This window comes from Oncorhynchus kisutch, linkage group LG2 (genome assembly GCF_002021735.2).
Source record: "Oncorhynchus kisutch isolate 150728-3 linkage group LG2, Okis_V2, whole genome shotgun sequence".
NCBI classification, from domain to species: Eukaryota; Metazoa; Chordata; class Actinopteri; order Salmoniformes; family Salmonidae; genus Oncorhynchus; species Oncorhynchus kisutch.
In genome coordinates this window covers 30,625,261-30,638,542 of record NC_034175.2, presented here as the reverse complement: position 1 = coordinate 30,638,542, position 13,282 = coordinate 30,625,261, and the positions used below count along the sequence as shown (strand labels likewise).

General features: G+C 40.4%; 1 protein-coding gene across 7 annotated transcripts in view; it reads right to left on the bottom strand.

The window, feature by feature from the left end:
- The window catches only part of phactr4b (phosphatase and actin regulator 4b), a 64,047-nt gene that overhangs the window by 24,604 nt on the left and 26,161 nt on the right, over positions 1–13,282 (bottom strand). For 2 of the 7 annotated variants that reach the window (XM_031793104.1, XM_031793101.1), the window contains exon 1: positions 11,931–12,054. The exons of 4 other annotated variants lie outside the window; for them this stretch is intronic. The gene's annotated coding sequence lies outside the window, so the exon portion shown is untranslated. Of the gene's footprint in view, positions 1–11,930; positions 12,076–13,282 lie in introns of those variants that run through there. One more of the 7 variants, XM_031793105.1, reaches the window with a different exon arrangement.

The window sequence follows — 13,282 nt, the reverse complement described above, 5'->3', positions numbered from 1 at the left end:
CGCCAACTCGAGCAGATCTGCTGTAACAGGCCCTTTTCAGGGAGAATGAAGGACAAGCACAGGAATGGTGTGTGTGCGTTTCAAGGGAGAAATGATGGAGTGTCAAGGGAGAGGTGAAAAAGTGTGGGTGCAGGTTAGGGTTGAATGGCGGGAACCACCCAAAACCACTTCCTTTTCCCAGGTTAAATAACTGTGAGAAACTAGAAAATGATAATAAATTATTTATATTAACAGCATGACGTTAAACTGTTAATATGCTATGTCTAAACCTGGTGTCCCTATGGCCTTCTCTCTGCATGATCAATCATAAATGCTCATGGTGTGGACAGACCATCTCGGTATGGAATGCAGTTCACACCGCATGTTGACCCATCATGGTAACTTTCTTAAAACTTGTGACAGGTATGCTTACATTTGCTGCGGCATAGCATACTGCTACAGTAATACAAGGACCGAATGCACGTATAATTTACACATCTCCGTCTGGCTTTTGGTGATCAGCGGATTTTTGAATTGTAAAGATTTTTTTTATTGCAGCTGCAGTTTTAAAAACAGCCTATCACTCTATCATTGCTTTTAATGAGAGCATGCACAAGCAGACTCTCCATCTATTCCCTTCAAATTGCAGGAAAATAGATAATCCTGTTCAAAACATCCTAGCCTACCTATTTCAGGTAATACATTCAATGCAGTAGTAGCCTTACATTTAGCTAATGAATGATGGGTTATGCATAATAAGCTTCTAACTTAACTGTCTCTTTTGCAATACGCATGCGCCTGTGCTCCGCTGCCCTCTCGTTAAAAAACCCTGGCAGGAAAAGCTAGACTAGAATAGCTTGCTGGACATTTTAGAAAAAAAAAGTTTTATACGAATAGACTATTTGAAGAGGGCTGCAAGTTTGTTTGCCAAAAGTTAAATACAACAGTCAACAGAACTGATGTTTAGTTTGAAAGAAGAGCGAACGCACGATGGCGGTAGGCTGTAGCAGTTATTTAGTCAGACCCATAACCATTCAAATCTTCATGAAGGGAAGTGAAAGCCATCCGCATCTAATTCTAGTCCTATATTATTCAAGCATGTCATTAGAATGATAAACAACTAAAATCATTTAATTTAGCTTAACTGTTGAAAGCGAGGAAGGAAGGAAGCAACAGGAAGTAAGGGGTGGCTAGTAACATCAGGGGAAATATTACTAAAAGGTACAGTGCCTTCAGAAAGTATTCAGACCCCTTGACTTTTTCCACATTTTGTTTACAGCCTCATTCCAAAATTGGTTAAAGTTTTCCCCCCTAAAATCTATACACAATACCTCATAACGGACAAAGAAAAATCAGGTTTTTATAGATGTTTGCAAATGTATTAAAAATTTAAAACTGAAATGTACATAAGCATTGAGACACTTTGCAATGAGACTCGAAATAGAGCTCAGGTGCATTTCCATTCATCCTTGAGATGTTTCTACAACTTGATTGGAGTCCACCTGTGGTGAATTCAATTGATTGGACATGATTTGGAAAGGCATGCACCTGTCTTTATAAGGTCCCACAGTTGACAGTGCATGTCCGAGCAAAAACCAAGCCATGGGGTCGAAGGAATTGTCCGTAGAGCTCAGAGACAGGATTGTGTCGAGGCACAAATCTGGGAAAGGGTATTAAAAATTAATTTGCAGGGACCACGTTAGGTGTAATGTCTGTGTGTGATGAGTGAGAGGTAAAAGGAGAAAGTAATGTAAAAGGAGAAAGTAATGAAAAAGCTGGAGGGACAGTAATAGCTACAACTGTTCTGTCTTACAACACAACCTAACTTGCTGCACATTCAGAGGCCTTATATTACAGATAATTTCCTGCAACCTCCTGCAACCTATTATCAGATAATTTCCTGCAACCTCCCACCATGAAATAGTTATGACTTGCTTATAGTTGAGAATCTTTGGGCTAAAGTCTTACTTCTGATAAGGCACAAAGTTACAAGTACAGTGGTTAACAAAGGTTAACCTCATGGCAGAGACACAGAAGAATGACGCTCCATCCCAGTAATGCATGTTGGTGCTTGGTATGTAATTATGGTGTGAAACAACGCAAAGGCTTGACCCTGAATCAGTCTGCTCTGTTGAAGTCTTCTATAAAAAGATCTACAAGGAGGGAGCCAGCGCTGCTTTGCCTGAGAGTCCAACAAGCTGTGTGCTACCAAGAAACGACCTGCCAATATTTTTACCTTTATTTAACTAGGCAAGTCAGTTAAGAACAAATTCTTATTTTCAATGACGGCCTAGGAACAGTGGGTTAACTGCCTGTTCAGGGGCAGAACGACAGATTTGTACCTTGTCAGCTCGGGGGTTAGAACTTGCAACCTTCTGGTTACTAGTCCAACGCTCTAACCACTAGGCTACGCTGCCGCCCCATGTCCTCGAAACAGGTTCTTCATGGTTTAAAACAGGTATTCTACAGGTACTTTAACCATGAAGTCATTGATCCAAGTGTCATTTTTGTAAATGTGGTAAAAAACCATTTTTGCAATTTTTGCTCAATAGCTGTGAGTCCTACATTCACACAAGGACTCACTCTAGGGTTGGGCGTTCAGTGAATTGGCTAGCAGAGATGAGAGGGGGGGGGGGGGGGGGGGGGGGGTTTACGACTTTACGTTGTAAATTTTCTCGTCTCCCTGACCATGCCGTATGGGAGAGAGAGGGTCACAGTAGAACAAAGGAACTCTCCTGCCAAATTCTACTACATCCCCGAAGTTGAGAATTGAACAATATTCCTATTTTGGAGAATATGTAAACAGTCACTGGAGAAGCCAGCTACGAATGGTCCATTTTGTTTCATGTTTGTGACCTCATGAAAGACAATACAGCCACATTACCCTAACTCTGTTTATACAGGATCCTCAGTTGAGAGGCTTGCATCTAATTCTTGTATAAAATGAATGAGTAAAGATTAAACTATTTGCAAAATTATGTAAATTATGTAATGTGATGAGTTGTTGAGGATAGGGGGCAGTATTTTCACTTTGGATGAATTGCATGCCCATAGTGAACTGCATCAAGCTCTGTCCTAGATTGCTAATATATGCATATTATTATTACGATTGGATAGAAAACACTCTGAAGTTTCTAAAACTGTTTGAATTATGTCTGTGAGTATAACAGAACTCATAGAGCAGGCAATCTTCCAAACAAGAAGTGAAATTGTGAAAGTTGGGGCAACTTTGAAGTCATCGCCCCCTCCTTTCCCAACAAGATATGGATCTGGAAGCACTTCCTACGCCTTCCAGTAGATGTCCTCATTAAGTAGAAAGTGTAATGGAGCATTTGCTGTGAACTTTGACCTAATGGGGGGGAAAATAGTCAGTGTCCTGACAGAATGCCATTTTGCTGTGGCGCATCTCTCTGTGGGTGCTACGGCTGTTCCATTCGGCTCCAGATGAAAACGTATGATCCGGTTGGAACGTTATTGGATATATATGATAATAACATTCTGAAGATTGGTTCTCTACTTAGTTTGACCAGTTTATTCGACCTGGAATATATCTTTTGGAAGTTTTCGTGCGAGTTATCTTGAACCAGCAGTCAGTTTTTGGGCACGTGAGCTGAAAGTGATAGCAAATGCAGCTACTTGGACACTAGTATTGGACATTATGGAACAAAACAACAATTTATTGTGGAACTAGGACTCCTTGCACTACATTCTGATGAAAGATCATCAAAGGTAAGGGAATATTGATGTTGTAATTTCGTATTTCTGTTGACTCCAACATGGCGGTTACGTCTGAGCACCGTCTCAGATTATTGCAATGTTCGGCTTTTTCCGTAACGTTTAAAAAAAATCTGACACAGCGGTTGCATCTTTAATTATATGTAGAACATGTATCTTTAGTCAAAGTTTATTATGAGTATTTCTGTTATCTGGCGTAGCTTTCTATAATACCTCCGGATATTTTGGAGCATCAACGTAAACCGGATATAAAAATGCATATTATTATTAAATGCATATTATCGAACAAAACATAAATTTACTGTGTAACATGTCATATGACTGTCATCTGACGAAGATTTTCAAGAGGTTAGTGATTCATTTTATTTCTAATTCCACTTTTGTGATTTTATCTGTGGCTGGAAAAAATGGCTGCGTTTTTTCTTTGGTTTGGTGGTGGTCTAACATGTTGTGTTTTCGCTGTAAAACATTTAAAAAATCAGACATGATGGGTAGATGAACAAGATGTTTGTCTTTCATTTGAGATATTGGACTTGTTAATGTGTGAAAGTTAAATATTTCTAAAGAATATTTTTGAATTCCCTGCGCCACCTTTTCAGCTGAACGGGAGGGGGTGGGGTTCCCTGAGGGGAACTCCTTGCCCCAACATTAACCTTTAAAATTAGAGAATTGGCCTTCATTGTAAAGTTTAACTAAGTCAGTAGCCACACCCAAGTGAATAGACATTGGTTGGAAATGATGAAGCAAACCCTTTTACATTCTTGGATAAAAGCCTCCGTGACGAAAAGTCAACTCAGTTCCAAATAACGGGAGAACATGTCCTCCACGTCGAAAAGGGCTAATTTCAACTCTACAGGCTGGGAAACGAGAGAGCTTGCTCCACACGTGAAATGGTATGAACTCTGAACTATTGATCACCTAAAGAAGAAGTGCATACTAAACTAGCACATCAGACTGCAGCTGAACATATGTGCAAATCTAGTACGAGAACAATGACCGACGAGGAAGCATCTCCAGAGTGAGGTGAACTTCTCAGACCACGTGAACCTCTCACATGACGACCCGGAAGATTCCACAAAGGACAAGGGCGACATCGACTGGGCAAACCATAGTCTTACATCACCAGCTCAAATATCGAAGCCAGCTTCACGTAAATACAATGCATTGCTTTTCCGAATGAGCGATCGATAGTGGCATATGTATTTATGTTTCCCAGGTCCGATAAAGACCCATGTTCCTTAGTCTTCTTTCCAAAACCCACTTCTCTTCATCGTGTTATAACCAAACTGTTTTTGTTTAGTCCACTAGGGACGGTATTTAATGTATAATGTTATGTATTGTATATTCTGTAATTGTTTAATAAATTAGTAAATAAATAATTGAGCTAATATGTGTATTGTTGATTTATAAGCAAAGGCTGGGTTCGTGCAGATAACCAAGAATTTTACGACGTTCAGATGAGACTGATATTAGGTAAAGAATAATTCATGACAGATTGACTGCGATTGATATAAAAGATCTTCAGATCTTTAAGAGCGGATTCGGGAGATAGCCGCTCTACATAAACGAATGCTTCCGTGGTGCCCCATGTTATTAATGGTTTAATTGTTGCATGGGTTAATTCAATCACGTAATCAATTAAACGTTAGGTAATTGATTTGAAAATAGCATGTCATCTCATTTAACCATAGTATAGACACGACAGCGGTATCCAGATTTTCATACCATCCTACCGTTTCTGTACCAACAGTAGTGTTGAAATATACCGTATTCCCGGGGTAAGGGTCTTTCTATTAATAAATGGGGCCAATGTGTGACATTGAGATAAATATTTCTAAATGGTGAAAAAATAGATAAAAATAAATGTAAAAGATTTCATGCAGTTCCACATGTGTACTTGGAATAAAAGTGAATATGCAAAATTGGTCCATATCTCCACCTATACAACAACATAGGTCTAGGACTATAGATCCTTTAAGCGGGGTTCATACAGATGCGCTCAAGCAGGTATATTTCACTGGTCATCCCCAAAGCCAACTCCTCATTTGGCTGCAAAAATCACCAAAGCTGGAGTCTTATATCTCCCTCACTAACTTTAAGCATCAGCTGTCAGAGCAGCTTATCGATCATTTCATCTGTGACTTTTTGAGCTCCAAATTCAAGTAGGCTACTTCTGGCCAATTGTATTGTTTAAAATTGCAGGTGTAACATGGAAAGCAAAGCCCACCCAACTACCTCATCCCCATATTGTTATTTATTTTTTGCTCCTTTGCACTCCATTATCTCTACTTGCACGTTCATCTTCTGGTCATCTATCACTCCAGTGTTTAATTGCTAAATTGTAATTATTTTGCCACTACGGCCTATTTATTTATTGCCTTACTACATTTGCACACACTGTACATAGATTTTTCTATTGCGTTATTGACTGTACATTTGTTTATCCCATGTGTAACTCTGTGTTGTTTGTGTCACACTGCTTTGCTTTATCTTGGCCAGGTCACAGTTGTAAATGAGAAATTGTTCTCAACTAGCCTACCTGGTTAAATAAAGTTTGAAAAAAATAATAATAATAATTTTTCAAGCACTTAAATTGTAATTGTAAAGGACGTCAATGTTGTATAATTGTATATTTTATATACATTTTACACATAGGGCCTAATTGACCCCCCCAAAAAGAATGTATATATATATATATATATATTTAAAAAAATGTCATAAAAAGTATGCCATTATTACCACTAAGAATAATGCATTTTTTGGCCTTGTGAATGCATTGATATTTTAATTATTATTATATTTTAAAATCTGTGACAATAATGTGGACTTTGCCTGACAGATTGGATGCAAGGTAGGCCGACTATTCATGTAATTTAATTTTTGAGCTCCAAATTCAAGTAGGCTACTTCTGGCCAATTGTATTGTTTAAAATTGCAGGTGTAACATGGAAAGCAAAATGTATGTAATGTTATTTCATTACCAGATCATATTGTGAATAAGCCCACTAGGCTATGTCATTTGTTGTCACAAAATCTAGAATAATGAATAGGACTAGCGGTGGGGTTGCGCAATAGTCTATACAATTGAGCACGATAGACTTGGTGTCCAATCCGAGGCACAATAACATATGAAAACATGAAATTCTCGGTTAATCAAGCAGACAACAGATGATAAACATCAATTTGCTAGGGATATTAGATCCAACGTGGATCCAGGCACAACGGTTTTCACAGGCTTAATGAATGAGATACCAAAATATTCTGGATATTCCTTGCGAACACCTTTTTTCCAGCACGTTTGTTGCATCGCATGCACAATCACAACAGATATTAGTCACTTGACTGTCATTCTGAAAAATCCTTCCTGGGTGTGAAAATATCACGGCGTTACTAAATCAGCTTGCACATCCAACAAGTAATATGCAAAATTATTGAAGAACCGCGTAAATGACATTATTGGTTTAGGTTTTAAGTATCAAGGTTCCAAAGACTGTGCCTAATATAGTGTATAAGAGGTCATACAATAAGTTTTGTAGGGATTCATATGTTGATGTAAAGAATATTTGCTGGTCTGTGGTGTGTAATGAGGAGCAACCAGACGCTGCACTTGACACATTTATGAAATTGCTTATTCCGGTTACTAATAAGCACACACACCCATTAAGAAAATTACTGTAAAAACTGTAAAAAATCCCCTTGGATTGATAAGGAATTGAAAAATTGTATGGTTGAGAGGCAAAAGGTATGGCAAATAAGTCTGGCAGCCCAACTGATTGGCAAACATACTGCAAATTAAGAAATCATGTGACTAAGCTAAATAAAAATAAACTATACTATGAAAAAGATAAATATAAAGAATGATAGTAAAACATTTTTGAGCACCTTCATTTTGGGGGAGAAAAGAGAACTTGGCTCCCTCATTCATTGAATCAGATGGCTCATTTATCACAAAACCCACTGATATTGCTAACTACTTTAATGACTTTTTCATTTGCAAGATAAGCAAACTTAGGGATGACGAGAATCAAAATGTTGACACATCACATCCAAGCATATCCGACCAAATTATGAAAAGAATTGTACTATTGAATTCCCGTAAAGTCAGTGTGGAAGATGTGAAAACAAATATTGTATCAACAACGACAAGCCACCGGGGTATGACAATCTGACAATATTGCCACATTTGTAATGTAATCCTGCACACTTTCTAGTAGGATTACATTACAAATGTGGCAATATTGTCAGATTGTCAGACCCCGGTGGCTTGTCGTTGTTGATACAATATTTGTTTTCACCTCTTCCACAAGCCACCGGGGTCTGACAATCTGACAATATTGCCACATTTGTAATGTAATCCTACTAGAAAGTGTGCACCCTCAGGATGGGGAGAGAAGCTAAAGTCATTCCGCTTCCCAAGAATAGTCAAGCCCCCCTTACTGACTCAAATAGCCGACCAATCAGCCTGTTACCAACCCTTAGTAAACTTCTGGAAAAAACTGTGTTTGACCACAATGCTATTTCACAGTCAACAAATTCACAACAGACTTTCGGCACACATATAGGGAAGGACACTGAACAAGCACAGCACTTACACATAGACTGATGATTGGCTGAGAGAAATTGATGATTAAATGATTGTGGGGGCTGACTTGTTAGACTTCAGTGCAGCTTTTGACATTAGAGTTACGTGTCTAACAGAACACAGAGGGTGTTCTTTAATGGAAGCCCATCAAACAATCCAGGTAGAAGCAGGAATTCCCCAGGGTAGCTGTTTAGGCCCGGGGTTTTTTCAATGTTTACTTACGACAACACTTAACAAAGAGATGCAGTTAGTTTCAGAATGGGTAGCAAGGAATAAGTTAGTCCTATATATTTCCATTGTATTTGGGACAACTCATTCAATAAACTCATTCAATAAACCCTAAACCGCAACTACATCTCGTAATGCATAATATTGAAATAGAGCAAGTTGAGGTGACTAAACTGCATGGAGTAACCTTGGATTGTAAACTGTCATGGTCAAAACATATTGATACAACAGTAGCTAAGAAAGGGAGAAGTATGTCCATGATAAGGCGCTGCACTGCCTTCTTAAAACTGTCAACAAGGCAGGTCTTACAGGCCCTAGTTTTGTCGCACCTGGACTACTGTTCAGTCGTGTGGTCAGATGCCACGAAGAGGGACTTGGGAAAATCGCAGTTGGCTCAGAACAAGGCAGTACAGCTGGCCTTTAAAAATACACGGCGAACTAACAATAATGACATGCCTGTCAATCTCTCATGGCACAAAGTGGAAGAGAGATTGACTTCCTCATTACATGTTTTTGTAAGAAGCTGAAGGTACCCAGCTGTCTGTTTAAAATATTAGCACACAGTTCGGACACCCATGCATACCCCACAAGACATGCCACCAGAGGTCTCTTCACAATCCCCAAATCCAGAACAGGCTATGGGTGGCGCACAGTACTACATAGAGCCATGACTAGATGGAACTCTATTCCACATCAGGTAACTGATGCAAGCAGTAGAATCAGATTTAAAAAGCAGGTAAAAATACACCTTATGGAACAGCGGGGACTGTGAAGTGACAAACACAGGCACAGACACATGCATACACAGACACGATAACATACGCACTATACACACATGTACTCATGGATTTCGCATATGTGGTAGTGGAGTATGGGCCTGAGGGCACACATTTAGTGTGTTGTCAATTCAGTAATGAATGTACTGTAAATGTTTAAAAAATTGTATAACTGCCTTAATTTGCCGGGCCTTAGCAGCAGCTAATGGGGATCCATAACAAATACAAGGTAAGGCGACTCTTTTGGTTATCAACAGCTTTGTAACAAGTTATCCAGTGTAGGAAATCCTCACTGGTACCTTAGTTTATAGAAAGACCCATAAATTCAATTTCTTGCATGAGTGATAGCGGGGGTACTAGTGATAGCAGCGGGGGGGGAGGAGATAGTGGATAGTTATATATTGGGATATTATTATATGATATATTGTACCATTTTGACAATATCATTTTTGTGAGTTTGCTTTACCTGCACCGAAATGTCATAACTTGTTCTCAATTTTCTTTTTATAGGGAGGCAATTTGTTTTCAGCACTTTTATTTAACTGATCAAAACTTCTCATTGTACTCGTCTCTGCAGCAGACATGGAGACCAATATGTTTGTAACATCGAATTGCAATAAAATCACAGTATTGAATTGCAATACATATAACATTGTGTGAATCGCAATACATATTGAATTGGCACCTAAGTATCATAAATTCATACCGTGAGGTCCCTGGAAATTCCCAGCCCTACAAATGACTATCACTATACATTGTCTTTCTTTAATGAATAGTGTGTTAGTAACCCATGACTACATGGGGAAAAGCCTGTTAAGACAATGTGATGGCTGCCATCCTGAGAGGCTCCATTGACCAGAGCTATAAACAAACACCATCCAATCAATGCCCTGCCATGAGGTAATAATTCTGTCCAGGGACACAGCCAAGTACAGGGTTCTACTGCTCTATTACACACAGACACACTTGCAATCATAAATGCATGAACAGTCACACACAGCCATTACCTAGGCTAATAGTCTGTCTAGGACTCAGCTATGCAGAGGGTTCTACTGCTCACACACACACTTCCCATCATCAGGCTACCATTTAATATGACTGATTACTCTCTTTCAGAAGCACCATTACCCCTTATGAGTTTCTATTGCTGTATGAGTGTAGGAACAAAACTTCACTTTTCAACCACAAAAGGAAGCTAAAAGGGTAAAGGAATGAAACTGAACCAGTGACACCAGATAAGCCCCATCCTTTCCTTGAGTTCAGAGCCTGGGCTAAATGTACTGGACTTTTAGCATTGAATGACAGGCAGTCACTGAATTATTGGACAAGGTGCGAAAGCACACACACACACCACAAAGGCAGCAGACGTCAGGGTGGTTGAAGATGACGTTTCTCACACTCCTGACTCGCCCAGTACCACTGCTTGGTGAGTCACAGCAGAATCTAGAGCAGAGTGGCGAGCATTTCCCGATCTTAGAAAAGTGTGTGTGATCTTATACATCTCGTTATGCCCTCATATTTATTCTCAGCCTTTGAATGCATCACTGCATGTCATTTGTGCTCTCTCCCTCCAACGCTCTCTCTTCTTCTCATACTCACAGCACACCCTCAGGATGGTGCTTGTGGAAAAGGGATGAAAATGTTTCCCTTTTGAGTTTTTAACAGTCTCACTGCTGGGCGATAACGCTGCGCTCAATCAATGCTTTTCAGCGCCGCCACAAGTCTCACTGTGTCAAAGTCAGACAGTCCAGAGACTTCAATCACTCACTCTTCCACCACAGCGATGCCAGATATACACCACTTGTCTTTGACACATAACACGTCAGTCTCCAGTCCGACTACACCTGACCTCACACGGACTGTCAAGCAGGAGGGTGCGAGACCTGGCACACACATTGGTCAGTGATAGACCTGACTAATTAGAGACCGTAATGATTTCCACCGTGGTGAGTAGCCGATTGAATCGATCCTGATGAACTCCGGGTCAGTGGTTGTCTTATAACTCATTCTGATCAGTTCTGATTGATATGAAAGATTATCTTGTCGTAGCAAACAACCTGAGGTGACCCGCACAGACTAAACCCACAACAACTCTTTACAACCAACACAGACTAAACCTACAACAACTCTTCCTCTGAGGTTACTTTTAAGTCCTGCTATTGCCTGCACCCCTCTCCACACACCTATCCCCCCTCCACAGTCAACAAGTACCAGGCATCACAGGTCAGAAAGCACAGGTCAGGAGGAATCACAAACTTGTTGTTGCTTGAGTCACTACCATATAATCATTTGTAGAGTGCACCACTTTCACTGGCTGGCACTCCACTAGCGATGATTCAATTACAACGCGAGCGGAAACGAGAGCAGCTGGCTTGGTTATGTGATCTTTAAATAGCAGCCCAGCCCACCTCCTCTCACTGCAGGGTTGCTTGGGTTTTTGGGAACAAATAGCCGCAAATAAAGTAGAGGAAAAATAGTTATCCCCAGTTCTCTACGCTTCACTGAGCCAACACTGAGCTCAGCCTATGACATGCATCTAGCGCTACACATCTAGAACTAGATATGCATTGCCAAACACTGCAGTTGTCCAGAACCAGAGCTTAAAGCAGGTGGACCCAGTGCCATACTCACTGCTCTGGAAGGGCCTTTATGACAGATCTCTCCCCTGTCAAAGGTGTCTTGGAGCTGGGTGCGCAGTGGCAGACATACAGCCTCTCTGGTCCCTCTCGTGCAAATCTCTCCGATCAGCACCGCTCCCCAGCCCCCCCTCTCGGATACGGACAGAAGATAGAGTCTGTTCTCAATCCGGGCCAGCTACACGTCATCACCGCACCTACCCCAGAATAGCACCACTCACCACAGGGACTTATGGCCCACTTTCCCAAGGAGCCCAAAATGCTCCTCTCCTCTGAAAAACTTTACTTCTTCTCTCCACCTGACTAGAGCACTGTTCAACAGTAAGCTAGTGCAAATGGACCTTTGAATTTCACTGTTCTTCAGTCACTAAGAGCAATGAGAATGTGTTTTTATCCTCTGCCCAAAAGGCAGAAGTAAGGACTCCACTCAATGTGGTATGTGGAAGTGAAGTTCCTGATTACAGTACATACAGTAGACAAGTTCTCTGGCTTGGACAGTTGTCATGTATCAGCATAATCTAGCTTGAAACCACACCTTTTGCATGGTCAGTATTTTCACCCAGCCATCTCCCAAGCTCCCTGCATCCCATATTTCCGTCCTCGTGCCTAAATGCACTTCCACTGTTAAAGCCAGTGAGTCCGCAGTCTCTGCACCCTCCACCCTGTTAGTGGACTAAGATGAGGGGTGAATAGAGTACATTAACTGACAGCGTTTCTGTTAGGCGGTAAAAATAAATACATGAAAAGCCGAGCCGATGCTCGGATAAATAATGCTTTTTAATTAATTGGTGTAAATACCAGTCGATGAAAATACATTTCACCGCCATGCTTATCGGTCTATAGGTTAGTGTAATTAAATTGGCCTGTGTATTCGTTAGTCATCATGCATCTTATTTATCCAACACAACTATCATACGCACACACGTACAGAGCCTATTTTGAGTGGGATTTCTTCTGCAGCTTATCAGCTGGTTGCTGCTAGAGTAAAACATGTACTTTTATAACCCATTCATTGCGCCACAAATCCAAATCGCATGTTTAAAACAGTTTTATTGCACACTTAAGAGCTAAAAAAACAACAATTCTAAACTGGTAATTGAAGCACGCCTCCCATTCAACATTCAAGTGCAGGCAACAGCCTATTAGTGCGTCACCCACCACTGCAATAGGAGCTGGAGGCAGTATGCATTTTGAAAACATACTTAATTGTTTGAAACCTTTTTCAAATAGCTTACTGTGAGGAACTATAGTTTAAATATTATAATTCGCAATTGTGACGACCCTCCCACTCTGTCTGCCGTATTCTCTCCATGTTATTTCCCTATTAGGATGCTGGTGGGCGGCGTT